We start from the raw sequence: 14,075 nt of genomic DNA, 5'->3' as shown, positions 1-14,075 counted from the left end.
TATCTCTTTGTTTTGTCCTTAAATACAGATAGGTTGCTGGGGGTAGAAGAACGATTTGCTGCGACAGTAACCAACCCCTCAGGGTACCTATATGCTCTATCAACAGGATTCGTTCTATTGTACAGGAGAGAAGGTAAGGGGAAAACATACTTTGCATTTTTCCTCATCACCTCATCTCAAATGACTCTAATTATTAGTATCAAACAGTCAAGAAGTATTTTACCCATGAGGCTCTGACCCAATAGCAGAGATGTAATAGCCCCCACCCTCTCTCTCACTCTCACAGGCAGAATGATGGATCGTGATTTGAAGAGGCGTGTGTGTTGTAAACTGTTGAGGGAGGTTCTAAGAGGATCTGGCACTGACCTGGTTCTGAGCCCAGAGTCTGAGCTGCATTGTCTGGTCCCACCTGATAATGAAGACACTTGTCCCTCTCCCTGCTTTGTCCCACTTTATGCACACCCCATGCACTCTGAATGCCGCCCACCCTGGAATGAGGAAGCCACTGGTTTCCTCGGTGCCGAACCTTCATAAAGTAGAGCACTGAGGACTTCATCCAGATCACTGAGATGCGTTCCCTCCTCCTCAAAGTGCTACACATAACAGCATAGTGGCATGCCTCACTATCACGTGATGCTTAGGAAAAAGGAGGAGCTGGGGGTGGGGAGGGCTTATGGCTACAGAAGGAGGCAGGCACACCCGGAGCCTGTACCCTTTAAGCTTCATATGAAGAAGTCCTAAACTCGAGTATCTCCGGTGCCATCGGCTTTGGTCTCAGCCTGGTCTCTGCTGTCCCAGCTAGTGAGGACAGGTGGAAACTGGCCCTTGGCATCAAGGCACAGAACACTGCCAGGGGTCTATGATCCTGAGGGGTTCTCTCTACAAAGAAGGGGCAATAGGCTTTTTTTTGCATCTATTAAACAAGAAAGTCATATGCTCAGAATCTGCGTCTAACAGCAGTGCCCTTTCTCAACAGAGACATAATAGGAGTAGCTAGCCACACATTGTTTTCCCTTTGCCATGCTCTACTGCCAACATTTTAAGTAATCTGGTTGCCAAAATCAGCCACAGGAATTGAATATCCTAGTATCTCCAAGATTCTATTATCTCCAATTCCGAGGTGAGGAAAGGGAGGCAGAGAGAGGTTAGGCGTGGTACATACAGCCATGCACCTATCCGGCAGAGCTGGAATTTACCCCTTGGCCATCTGATACCTTACATTGGGCTAGGAACACTGTATTACACCGTCTCTTGGAGAAGCAGAAGTATATAGACATCCCAATTTAATAGGCGACGGAGGAACATTAATGAGCTCTTCAGCAGCTGGATGCGCTCAGAGGCCACTTACGTACGTTTCTTCAGTGTCGGCTCAGATCATTTCCAAGCTCTGTGTTCCCCATCCCATGGAAAGACATACCTTCCCTGGGAATTTCTATCATCCAGATCCTAAATAATGTCCCAGCCGCTTCCTACTCCAAATCCAGGGACGCTAAGCTCGGGGTTTCTATTATTCACCTTTGTAGTAATTCCTTTATTCGGACCTTATGTTAAACCCCCATGTTAGCCATGGTTCCTCCACCGCGATTCTGCTGTCTACCTAAACACCGCCACTTACAGTTACGTTTAACACTTTTGCTGGGAATTGGAAGGCAACCTAGAGCTTATTCATAGGGGAGCCTGTGCTGAGAAACTGCTGCGTGGGAAGTTTTTGTCAGATGCGTATCTCAGATATAAGTGAGACATAACCACCTTCCAGGATCCCAGTGCCTCGTTATTAAACCCCAGTAAGAGGCTCAGAGTTTCTCATTGAAAGCTTTTCTCACAAAAGGGCCCACCCCGCCCCACGAGCTCGCTCTCACCTCCTTACTTTTTAAGTAGAGAAGCTAACAGTGCTTATCTCCCCGGGAATTTACATATTTAAGGGGAAATAATACTTAAGCAAGAAGAGCACCTGGGTAAGTGGTAGGGTTCCAGTTATCCAAAATCACGTGAGGGTTGTCACCTTCTTCTACCTCAAAGCATATAGCTACACATGTACACGCGGCACACAGATACACACAGAGAAGGAGACGCAGGCAAGTGACAGATGCATCCTCCTGAACAGCGCACGGAGGCAAGGCCTGTGCCTTAACAGCCTCGCAGTGTTTACACAGGACCCTGGGGCACTCAGGCAACAATGGAGAGGGCCAGGAAGTCCCTGAGCTCTCTCTCTCTAATGTCACTAAAACTTAATTTGGGGGCATCGTCTCCTTTGTCCCAGGGGTCACTTCTGAGAAACCACCCCTCCGTGTTCTGCAATAAAGGCTGCTGTGGCTTTTCCAAGAAAAGGTAAGGTGAGTCCAGAACTGCCATTGCAGTTCATGTTCATGCCAGGCATGCCAAGCCCCCTCCTGCCTACCGAACCATGGTGACCTCACTGTACGCCCTAGGCCTTCCCTCAAAAGGCTCAGGACTGAGGTCCTATCTACAAATCGTTTCATGGACATCCACTATCTTCTGCCTATCCCTTACTCAAACCCTCTTTCCCACAGCAAATCTACACCGAGTGGCTTTGGTAGCATGAATCCCATCAAGCAATCAAGGAGTGGGAACTGTGACCCAAGCTTAGAAAACTAAAGTATCTCAAATAGATCCATGAATTAACCTGTCTTTGGAGATTTGCTCAGAAATGGGTGGATTTCAAAGCTAACCTAACTCTTCCCCAGGATTGATCTATCAAGGCTAGGAGGAAACACTGCTTCCCTGTACTAGGCTTGCCGGCAAGGCGTCATAAATCCAGGGACACCATTGGAAACGTCACCATTTCATGCCACGTGAAAAGTACTTATCTTCAAAATAAAGTCAGAAAGTGGCACACAGAGCCAACAGGAGTGAGACCGTCCTAACTCTCCTGAACCCACACATGACTCCAGTGGCATTAGCCATGAATTCCATTTTGCTTACAGTTGCCTGAAGTGGGTTTATGTTACAACTGAAATACCCATTATGAAATCCCACTACAAAGCTTTGGTTTAAACTTATGGGATGTTTGTTCAGAGGTCATCAGAACTGGAAGGAGCTGCCTCTCTCTCCTTTGGTGTAAGGGCTCAAGATGGCTTTGCATCTGCATTTACAACTGGGATTATTCTTAATTCTCTTTATGGATCTGCTCAGAGTAAACGATTCTTAAATAGGAAGACAGTATGCAGAATCGCATACATGTATTTCAAGAGTGTCTGTTTAAAATTTTTTTTTTCAAGCTTGCATTAGGGGAGATAGTGAAACCAAGGTGAAACCAGACAGACCTGTGAGAAAACATAACTGACTTGAAAGCTCAGAAAGGGACAGAAACAAGCTGTGAGTCTACAAGACAGAGTCAGAGTTCAGAAAAATAAGAGGCAAAGCTAAAAGTAAGGCCTTGGTTTGCTCTCCAAAGACACGAGAGTCTCCATTACTCCTGGCCCTGACCATGGCATGTCCTCACCTATAAGCCTTGAGTCATTTGGTTTATTCCAAAATACAACCTGTAGGACAATATTCACAGTGTTCACGTGTTTGTGGGAAAACAAAGGCCAAACCTTGCACTCAGTGCATTTGAAAATGCCACAGGCCTCTAGACCATTAGCCCCTTTGTTCTTGTTAGATCAAGCAAACACCACGATGCCCCGGTATGAAAAAGGAACGCCTACAGATGCAGCCAGAACTGATTCAGATTCTTTTGCATTTTGATATCTGGTTTACTCACCTTTCAAATAAATATTTGCTATAAGAACTTTGTAAGCCTTACAGACAATACATATAAAGTTGACAGGGAATAATGGCTACCATTATCATTTTATTATATCATTACTACAGCATATAAAAAAAAAAACCCACAAGGTTAAACCACAGCAGACATGGATACCCGGTACTAAAAGCCAACTAACTTTAAGTTTTCATTCGGCCACTAGTTACGTATGCCCAACCAGGACGAGTTAAACAGTAAGGACTTATTTTTCTGTTATAATGATCTGACCAGAGTGGGTACCTGCTGGCATCAGGCTTGCTGCCACTAACAATAGATTTTGCCACTGACAGTCTAAGCTCTTTCTGTCTGTCTGTCTGCTTAGCAAGTTGGTCTGTCATCTGTGGCTGTGACCTCCTATCGCCAAGCGGTCTAGTAAGGCACAAAGCAGGAAAGAAGGAGGAGGACCTCTCCCCAGCCACTTCCCCCCCACTTTACATCAGGAAAAGCTGGAGCTTTCTGGGGACCGTGCTTCAGTGCCTAGATGTTCTCTCTGTATCATTCTGCCGAGAAATGCGTCACAAGGCCACTGTTAGGACAGCCAAAGATACAGTTTACCCTACTCCACTCCTGCTACAGAACTCATCAAGAGAGAAACAGATGGGCTGGGATGCGGGTAGGCCAGCTGGGGGCATCTTCTCCACACTGTGAGTGGGAGGGTAAATCAGTGTAATAATTTTGAGGGCCATTCCCTAGCATTCTATAAGCTTAACGCACACTTACCCTTCAACCCACGAATGTCATTCCTTCGGGACACGGCTGAGAGACGGTGGCAGGTGTTGCATTTTGCAGACCGTTTGAGAAATAAGGATGGGTGTAGCATCGTTGTAACAATGCCACAAACATCTACGCACAAGGAGGGGAGGAAGGACGAGATACTGAGGCCCCCGTGACACCATCAGCGTCTGAGAAAAAAAAATGTCACAAGCCCAAAGAGACTGACAGAGAAAGTGCTAAAAATGACGTTAAATGGAATCATGTAACAGATGCACAAGGGCTGTGTATTTGTGGAACAAGAACAAAACACGAACACCCCCTGCCTTAGTTAACTTTCTCATTGCTGTGACAAAGCACCACGACCAAGGCAGCGTATAGAAGGGAAGGTTTACTTATGGCGTACGGTTCCAGAGGGACAAGAGTCCATCACCGTCTCGGCAGGGAGCGTGGCCGCCGCAGGCAGGCAGGCAGGCAGGCAGGCAGGCAGGCAGGCGTGGTGCCGGAGCAGCAGCTGAGAGCTCAATTTAGATCCACAAACAGGAAGGCCGAGAATGCACAGGAAATGGTTTGTGTCTTCTGGAACTCTGTGACTCACCGTCTCCGACAGGGCCACACTTCTTTAACCTCCCCGTGCTGTGTCACAAAACTGGGAACCAAGCGTTCGAGCATTCGAGCCTCCGGGGGACATTCTCATTCAAACTACCAGACCTTTTTATATTTTATTTTATTTTATTTTTTTAAATTTCAACATAGCCTTCTCCAAAAGAATATAAAGAGATAATCAAACTAATGAGGACTATTCACTGCTGAGACGGTATGAGGCTGATGAACATGATAGAGAACTCGTGCTTGTGTGGTTGGTATTTTTGTTTACATTTTTATAAATATGGATGAGTTTGTGCAGTGTTTGCATGATGTTTTATACTTCTGTGCATCAGCGGGACGAGAAGCCGCCACTGAAAACTGAGTAGGGGCTAGAGAGGTGGCTCAATAGTTAAGAGTACACACGGCCCTCTCAGGGGACCGAAGTTCTATTCCCAGCCCCTATCAGGCGGCCTACAACCAGCTACCTGTAACTCTAGCTTCAGGGGATCAGCCACCTCTGGCCTTGGGGGCACCTGCCCTCACATCCACATACCCTCTCATACACACAATTAAAAACAAAACATATTACAAAAACTGCAACTAAAATGTCTTTAGAAAGTAGGTATCAAATGAGGCATGGCGGTGCACACCTACAATCCTACTACTCAGAAGGTGGCCAGTTTGTGGGTGGCCTGAGATCCAGATAGAGACCATGTTTACACACACACATACACACACTCACTCACATACAAAAACTCACACATATGTACGCACACCACAGGCTACCTGCATTTCTCTATTTTGCGAGAGTCCCAGCTCGCCTTTTCTGAGCATTTTTCAGTGGCTGCTCACTCTTAGAAGCTCTGCACTCAGGAGGTTGTATAGCAGAAAGAACATTATGTTCTTGCAACCAACCTGGGCTACATACACTGTCTCAAAACAGACCAAAGTCAGGGCTGGAGAGATGCCTCAGTGGTTAAGAGCACTGGGTGTTCTTCCAAAAGATGCAGGTTTGATTCCCAGCATCCACATAGAGGCCCAAACTCATCTATAACTCCAGTTCCAGGGGAACCTGCTGTCCTCTTCTGGCCTCTGTGGTACACATACAATAAAATAAAACCAAAACAACAACAACAAACCATTTTTTTTTTAAATAAAAAAGACCTAAGTTTTAAACTGAAAATAGCTTGCTATTGAAGAAAGGCTATCCCCAGGTGTGGCATAGAGGATGCCAAGGACATCTATGCGTCTGACGCTCCAATATAAGAAAAGCTTGAGAGTGAGGAAATTTGCAATGGGGAGTTTACCTATGGGCTAATGGAGGGCTGGGGCAGCAAGCAGATCGTAGGCTACAGGAGTGGCCTTCTCATCTTCTCTCCTCCAGCCTGAAGTTTTGTAGATCAGCCTCTGAAGCCACCAGGGGCTTGTCCTTTGTGCTGCGGCCTCTGTGCTTGGGAAGGGCCTCTGCAGCCAGGCACCTCTGAGACTAGGCCCCACTCTATGTGTCCGGAAGAAGACACAGGCATCTGATGCCCGTGCCTCATCTCATGCCCACTCCAGCCCACAGTCTGCAGGACCCACTGGGCCCTGATAACAGGCACCGATCAGTCCTCTGCCCAGAGACGTGTCAGCTGCAGAGAATCACTGAGGGCTCTTCTTGTCCAGCCAAATGCCTGCAGTCTCCCAGGCGCCATCCTGGCCTCTTAGCCCGCCAGATGTGACTTGGGAAAGTCAATCAAGGAGACTGACAGCAAAGAGCTACTGATGGAGCCAGATGGAGACCCCAGGGAATTAGGCAGAGTAAACAAACACCAAATAAACAGAGCCCTCGTCAGCTAGAACAACAGAGAAGGAACCTTCTCTTTGCCTGTGAAAATTTTCATACTAGAATTAACATAAAGGCCACATCACATTGCCCTTCCATGCCCTCGTAGGTGCAGGCTCAGGCTGGAAGAGGGGGCCCTTTCTGTCCCCATCTTATGCATATTCTACAGATCCCCCAAGGCCCAATTCAAAGGCTACATTCTCTAGGAACCCTTCTTTATCCTGCCTCCCTCTGGCTCTACCCAGCGCAAATACACATACCTTCTTCGGGTTTTTAGTTCATGTTTCTAGGACCAGATTGTCAGGTAGAGCATGTTTCTCTGCAGGTTAATCCTACAGGCCAGCATTTGAGTACGTGCAAGAAATTTTTGTTCACTCCCTCTCTGTTCTCGGCACCTAACACATAGCGTAAGCCAGGGAGAAATAGTAAGTGAATAAAGAGATCAATCTTTCATCCATCCCATGTACATTCATCGCACATCCGGGTATGACAGCCACGTACTAGGAAGTGGCGTTAACAGGATGAACAGGACACGAAATTTCTCAATTTCATGGACTCTACAGTCTGAGAGCTCCAGACAGTCATTGATACAGACAGTTTTGGTAAAGAGTGGACCAGGGAGATGGCTCCGCAAGTAGACACGCTTGCCACACGAGCCCAGTGAGCCAAGTTATGTCTTCTAAAGCCATGTAAGAGGCAGATAAGGTATGCCAGGCCTGCCATCTCCACACTTGGTATGCTGAGATGAAGACAGAGACAAGAGAGAATCATCACAGGTCGGCTAGGCTGGAGTGTAGACCATGGCGGGCGAGGCTGAAGTGGAAGGTGACAGCCAGCTCCTGAAAGCTGTCCTCTGACATCTACACACACTGCAGGCATAAGTGCTTACACACGCGCATGTACACGTACAAACACACACACACATTAATTTTAATTTCCAGAATGATGTAGGGGCAGCAAGCTGGCTTAGTGGGTCAAGGCATTTGCTGCCCTGCTGACAACAATATGAGTTCAGTCCCCTGAAGCCACATCACAGAAGGAGAGCACTGACTTCCAGAGTTGTCCTCTGATCTCTCCATGTACTCACACACACACACACACACACACACACACACACACACACATGAAACAAGTGTAAAAATAAAATCTGAAAACAGTGCTCTCATGAAGTACAGAGAAGGCGGCGGACAGGTGGTATGAAAGAGAGAAGGTCCAGTCTCACACAAAAGAGGAAGGGCTTCAAGAACAAGGTGGCGCTGGCTTTGCAAGTTAGTTTTGAAGGGCAACCAAGAAGTGGGTGATGGTTTGAATGTGTGCCCCAAAGTTCACAGGTTGGAAACTTAACTCCAAGAGCAGCAATGCCGGATGATGGACAAGGCCCAAGAGGACCTCTGTTTGGATCCTAGGGGCATCATCATTATAGTAGAAACGAGTTCTCTCTAGAAGGGCATATCTAAATTCATTTTCTCTATAAATTAACCAGTCTGTGGTAATCTGTTATAAAAGCAGAAAAACGATTAAACACAGGGTTAGGCAGAAGTTTTGTGGTGAGGTGGGAACAGGAAAGGCAGAAAGAACCTTCATACCACAATGCAGACTGACATATATGGAAAAGGAGGCTAGAGTAAAATTAAAAAAAAAAAAAAATCTCAGATCATAGAGCATTTCCAGGAGAGATTTATGGTGGCCTTGAACCAGCACTATCCATTAGATGAGGTTGCGTTAATACTCGGCTGTGTGCAGTCATTGACAGAAACAGCCTGCAGGAATCCTGGGCATAAACAAAGCCAGAAGGGCTGCAGCTGGGGGCATTGCTTGCCAATTAATGCGCTCCTCAGCATGAGGCTTGAGTGACACAGACTCAATGCCTTCATGCTTGCCTTTAGAAGTATCAGTAAAGCATGTAGCTGAGATGTTGTTGGGAGAGACCAAACAAACAAACAAACAAACAAACAAAACGAAACAACAACAACAAAAAACACAGTCCCAGGATGAGGAACCTTCAAAAGCAAAGCTGCCAATGCATAAAACAATGTGGTTCATTTATGGCCCGGCATATCATGTAACGTGAGTGGCAGGGTGTGGATGGAACTGGCCAGTTGGTATCAGCGTGGTTACAGTGGGTACCACATGTAGGCAATGGGAGACATAGCTCATGCTGACAACAAGGAGTGTCAGAGCAGATTTTTCTGTGGAAAGAGACCCTGGCAAGAAGGCTTAAAGCTGGCGGGCTAGAGGACTAGATCTTAGCAAATGTTCAGGAGTGAGGTAAACCGTAATGAGAAAGGAAAGAAAGGAAGAGAAGGATTAATGAAAGGACGAAACGCAGGAATGAATGAACAAAGTCAAGTGCTAACATGAATAAACTAACTTTACCTCGCTCGTGGAGAGCTCTGCAGAAGACGATAGCTGCTACCCTGTCCAGGTTAGTCTCCAGCAGGTAGGAAAGCAAGCAAGTTCATATTTCAGGACCAGATGGTGCTCGCCTCATTGACTTTCACGGCTGATGTCGTCTTGTATGCTGCATTTTCACTGGTTGTTTTATTTCCTTTATTTCAATTCATTCTCTTCTTGTCCCACTTTCATGCTTTGCACCACATTCATCACTCTGGCAGAGAGACAACTGGATCTCTCAGCAGGTGGAGTTTACAGGGAGCCAGGAAAACCTAGTTCCCACAGCTGAGCCCCTCCGCTCTGGGAAAACACTGCGGTGGGAACCCTGAGAACAAACAGTAAATACAGCTTCAGTGAAAAGCGCTGTTGTGTAAGCAAAATGGCATGGCCGCCAGTTACAGCCACGACTGAGAGATGAATAGCCTGTTACTGTCTTGCATGGGACCAAGTCTAAAGGAGTAAGTTCCAGGATGGTTGACATCCAGGTAATGTCTGCTGCGACTGCTTCCCTGTTTGGCCACCAGAAGGGACAATCAACCTAACCATCTGCTCATTCCATGCTCAGACACCAAGCGCCTTTCCTAACGGTTGCATCCTTTCTTCCCAACCAAGCAACATCGCCTTCCATTCAAGTCCAGGCCTAGTTGCTTCCAGAAATACTCTTCCAGCATTCTCTGGCACTTACTCCATATAGCCTTGTCCAGTCTGTCCTTGTCTGAGTCTTCTAGACATTAGGTGTTTCTGTCCTAGTTTCTCTAGACTCTAAGACCCTTGGGAGTGAGAATGGGACTTTCTCCCCCCTTTCAGAATCCAAGACTTTGGAAATGGCCTACACTGTTGTGAAGCTGAATGACACGTGTCCATGGCTCTTTTCTTTTTTTTTTTTTTAACATCCTGTTCTAGCTATGCTGTGAACCCTGGGCCAGCGCTTCTCCGTCAACTACTCAAAGAGGCTTCTACTGTCCCACCTGTGCCATCAGGGTTTGCCCATAAGGCGCATGATTTGTAAAGATATTCTGAGGTCATAAGAGGAAATAAGGCAGAGCAAAGCATGTCTGTTCCTTGCACCTTTTCTACTCTTACGCACGCTGGTCCTTCCTTTTTGGTTCTGTTATTTCTTACTCCTCTGCCTTGTATTTACAGCGCTATGTAACTGTTTCACATTTGGATTTAATTGACTCTTGGGATATTGATCAGTCCTTTTCCTGACTGGCACACAGGTCCCTGGATACATATTCGACACCTGTGTGGAGGTGGTGGCAATGGTGTTGTGTGTGTTAGTGGAACAGGGAGAAACAGAGCAGCAGAGCGGGGGCCAACTGGCTGCCTCTCTGGATCAATAATATTAATGATTTCAGAGATTTCCAAAGAGCTCCTGCCAACACTTTTGGCTTTTCCAATACTATTATCACGATTACAAGGGCACCCCACGGCCCTTTTACTTAAAGAAATGACAGCATGCTCCAAGTGAGAGTACTCATGATTTCTGTCTGCAGGGACTACAGCACTAATGTTTCCTGCGGAGAGGATGGCTAGGCTTCTGCTTGACCTTACCATGGGGTCAAGGTACAGGAAGAAGAGATGGCATACTCTTCTGACGGCTCATTTTGCCACTGCTGTCCACATAGTCACTTCTTCATCTACACTGTCCTAAGGATTTCCAACCCTGATGTTAGGCAACGGGCTAAGAAGCAATAATCCGAGGAGTTCTACCTGCTTTTATGGAGATACGTTATATGCTTAATCGGCAAGACGAAGTCTGGGGAGACACACGGCGGTTCCGCTCTGCTGTGTTGCTAATGGAGGATGTGTTCTCAAAGCCCTCCACCTCGCCAAGCCATTGCCACCCTTTATGACAGGGAGTGATGAACCGAGAAGTTGACTGATGGTGAATGGGAGCTGAGAGTCCATGGTCGTCACTCATTTCGGGGGAAGTGGTTTGAGAGCAAGGAGACACAACTAGAGAAGAGAAAGCCTAGAATCCATGGAAGCCATTCGTTCACTTCCTTACCCAGCATCTGCATATCGAGCGCCTACTCTATGTCAGGCTACACTGATGAACAGAAATTTAATTCAAGTCCCACCTACAACTTTGAATTTTATATTCACTATTATTTTTAAAAGTAAGGGGGGAGGGTAGAGAGGTGGCTCAGTGGTTAAAAGCACTGGCTGCTCTCCCAGAGTACCTGGGTTTGATTCCCAACATCCACCCAGTGGCTCATAACTGTCTATAACTCCAGTTCAAAGGGATCCAAGACACTCCTCCTCCTCCTCCTCCTCCTCCTCCTCCTCCTCCTCCTCCTCCTCCTCCTCCTCCTCCTCCTCCTTCCTCCTCCTCCTCCTCCTCCTCCTCCTCCTCCTCTTTTTCTTCTTCTTCTTCTTCTTCTTCTTCTTCTTCTTCTTCTTCTTCTTCTTCTTCTTCTTCTTCTTCTTCTCTCTGTGAGTACAAGTCATGCATGTGGTACACAGACATATACGAAGGCAAAACATTCATACATCTAAAAAATAAAAGTGTAAAAAAATGTAAAAATAAAAAGTGGAAATAGGTAAAATAACTATAAAAAGTAGCAAAGTTTTTTTTTTTAATAACATTTTCATACTTACTATACCCAAGATACGGTCACATTGGCATGTAATCAATGCTCCCCAGCAGGCACAAAGCCCTGGATTCAATCCCTAGCATGGCCTAAAAACAGGTATGGTGGCATTTGCCTGTAATCCCTGCACTTGGGAGGTAGAGGCAGAAGATTCAGAAATTTAAGGACATCTTTGGCTAAGTCATGAGTTCAAGGCTAGTCTGGGCTATAAGAGTGTCTGTCTGTCTGTCTGTCTCTATATAATCAAAGTGTGAAGGACTAAAGAGGCAGGTTGCGTTCTGGCTTTCACTAAGACACTGAAGCCCAGGGGTGCGTTTTATATTTTCGGCACGTCTCAGTTCTAGCCAAATACCAAGTCCCCCCCCACACACTTGTGAACACCAGCAACTGCACTGGACGGCTTAGCTTCATGTAACTTTCTGGAGGGGTCTATCTGGACCGAAAAGTCGCATGGTAACAATGAGGTAAGAGAGGCGCTCAACCGACGTCTCCACATGGAAATCAAGCAACGGCTGCGTGAGCTTGCAGATCTGCTGGGGGTGGGGGGAGGCTGCACCGGAGCTGCCGCGGCTACTGCTGAAGTGCTCCTTAGAGGGGCAGGCATTGTGCCGTGCACTTTCAATGTCTTGAATAATCTCGGCCTCTGGCACGTCTACCAGCTCCTGCTCTTCCGCTTACGCGGTGAGCAGACAGGCCTAGACACTCTAAGTCGCTTCGGACCATATGGCTGCTGAGAGCGGGCCAAGAAACCCAGTCTGTCTGATTCCTTACACTCGGGCATGTATTTACTATTCCGCATACTGCGTTCCTTTGGGGGAAGTTAGTCCATCTGAGTCTGCTAACAGCATGTGGTTGCTTCTTGGTGGTTAGGGTAGTTGCAGGGGAGAAAAGGCAACTGCCGTAAGCGGTGTGAACTGGGGACTCTACCTCCCTGGGATGTCAAGGATGGTCACAGTCCTTGGATCCTTCTGACTTAAATTATAGGCATCGACATGCTGGTTGACAAGAGCTTGATTGATTGAAGGTCCCTAGGACCGATGGATTCCTTAAGGAGGGCTGCCTGGTTTCATGACCACCTGCCACTGTCCCTGTGCACAGAGCCAAGAGGACACTAGGCCTTTCCCAACTAGAACTTCTAGCTCATACCAAAGTTGACTGGAGAGAACACTACAAGATTATCACAATGCTATACCTTCTTACGGCAGGTCCTTCAAAGCACAACAGAACAAAATTAAAATGTCCACATCCAAGAAAAATATTTCAAAAATTTCTGATTTACAGTAACCGCTAAAGTTCATATTCCCACATGGCTGCCAGTAGCTGGGATTCAGTCATAGCTGTTTCCCTTAGAATGGGATACATACCTCAGTTGGCCATAGCTCTCACCACTCCGTACTGTAGCTCAGGCAACCGGGATTACAACTTTCACTGATCCGCTTTGTCATTGCTTTCTACTGCAGATCCCCGTCTTTCTGTAGGCACACCTCAGGAAAACAGAGTCCACAGTCTGGCCATGTGGTTCTTAGGGTCGACAGGTATACTCATCACTTATATGTCCCTTCCAACACTTGCTCCGTCCTCACAATCTGGTCCTTAAGATCCCCCACACAGCCATTCTCTGCAGATCCGCCAAAGGCACCATCATGGCAAGGGCAGATGGTGTGGTACTATCTTCAAATCCCTCCATCACTGAAGAGATCTGAAACACTGATGTCTGTTTCCGTGTGAAATGTGCTTCCAATGAGGTCAACCTTGAAAGCCCCTGGGGTCCATTTTACTGTTGTCAGGGGTTGGGGAAAAGTATCACACTGTCTTCCTAGGGAGACCACATAGTATGATGGCTAGGAGCAGAGAGTAGGAAGCCATACATCTAGGTTTGAATGGCCTTCGCTTCTCACTATTTGTATGAACTTGGGAAATTCACGTCGTCTCCCTGCTTGTTTTTCCGGCTGAAAATGCTATCAGAATACGAGACCCTTCTGTGCCACAGTTAGTGTTGTGCAAGTTGATATTATTCTTACAAAACCACAAGCCACACTTTTAGCGTGTAAGCTACTGTGCTGTTTCATCTGACATAGTAGGCACAGAGAAATTAATGACTGTTTTCTCTCAAACTGTCACCAGAATGCAAAAGGCTCTAGAAGACCCTTACTTCTCTTAGAAAGTTTTTTATTTCAGCCAGACCTGATGGCAT

At 46.7% G+C, this 14,075-nt stretch overlaps 1 long non-coding RNA gene across 1 annotated transcript in view; it reads right to left on the bottom strand.

Moving 5' to 3' along the window:
• LOC132648086 (uncharacterized) overlaps positions 1-4,847 on the bottom strand; it is a 39,843-nt gene extending 34,996 nt beyond the window's left edge. Inside the window, exon 1 of the long non-coding RNA XR_009586462.1 lies at positions 4,487-4,847. This is a non-coding gene — a long non-coding RNA (uncharacterized LOC132648086). The remainder of the gene's footprint in view (positions 1-4,486) is intronic.
• Between the last annotated feature and the right edge of the window lie 9,228 nt (positions 4,848-14,075).

Source organism: Meriones unguiculatus, chromosome 15, assembly GCF_030254825.1.
Source record: "Meriones unguiculatus strain TT.TT164.6M chromosome 15, Bangor_MerUng_6.1, whole genome shotgun sequence".
NCBI classification, from domain to species: Eukaryota; Metazoa; Chordata; class Mammalia; order Rodentia; family Muridae; genus Meriones; species Meriones unguiculatus.
The sequence above is the reverse complement of the archived record's forward strand: the minus strand, read 5'-3'. Positions and strand labels throughout refer to the sequence as shown.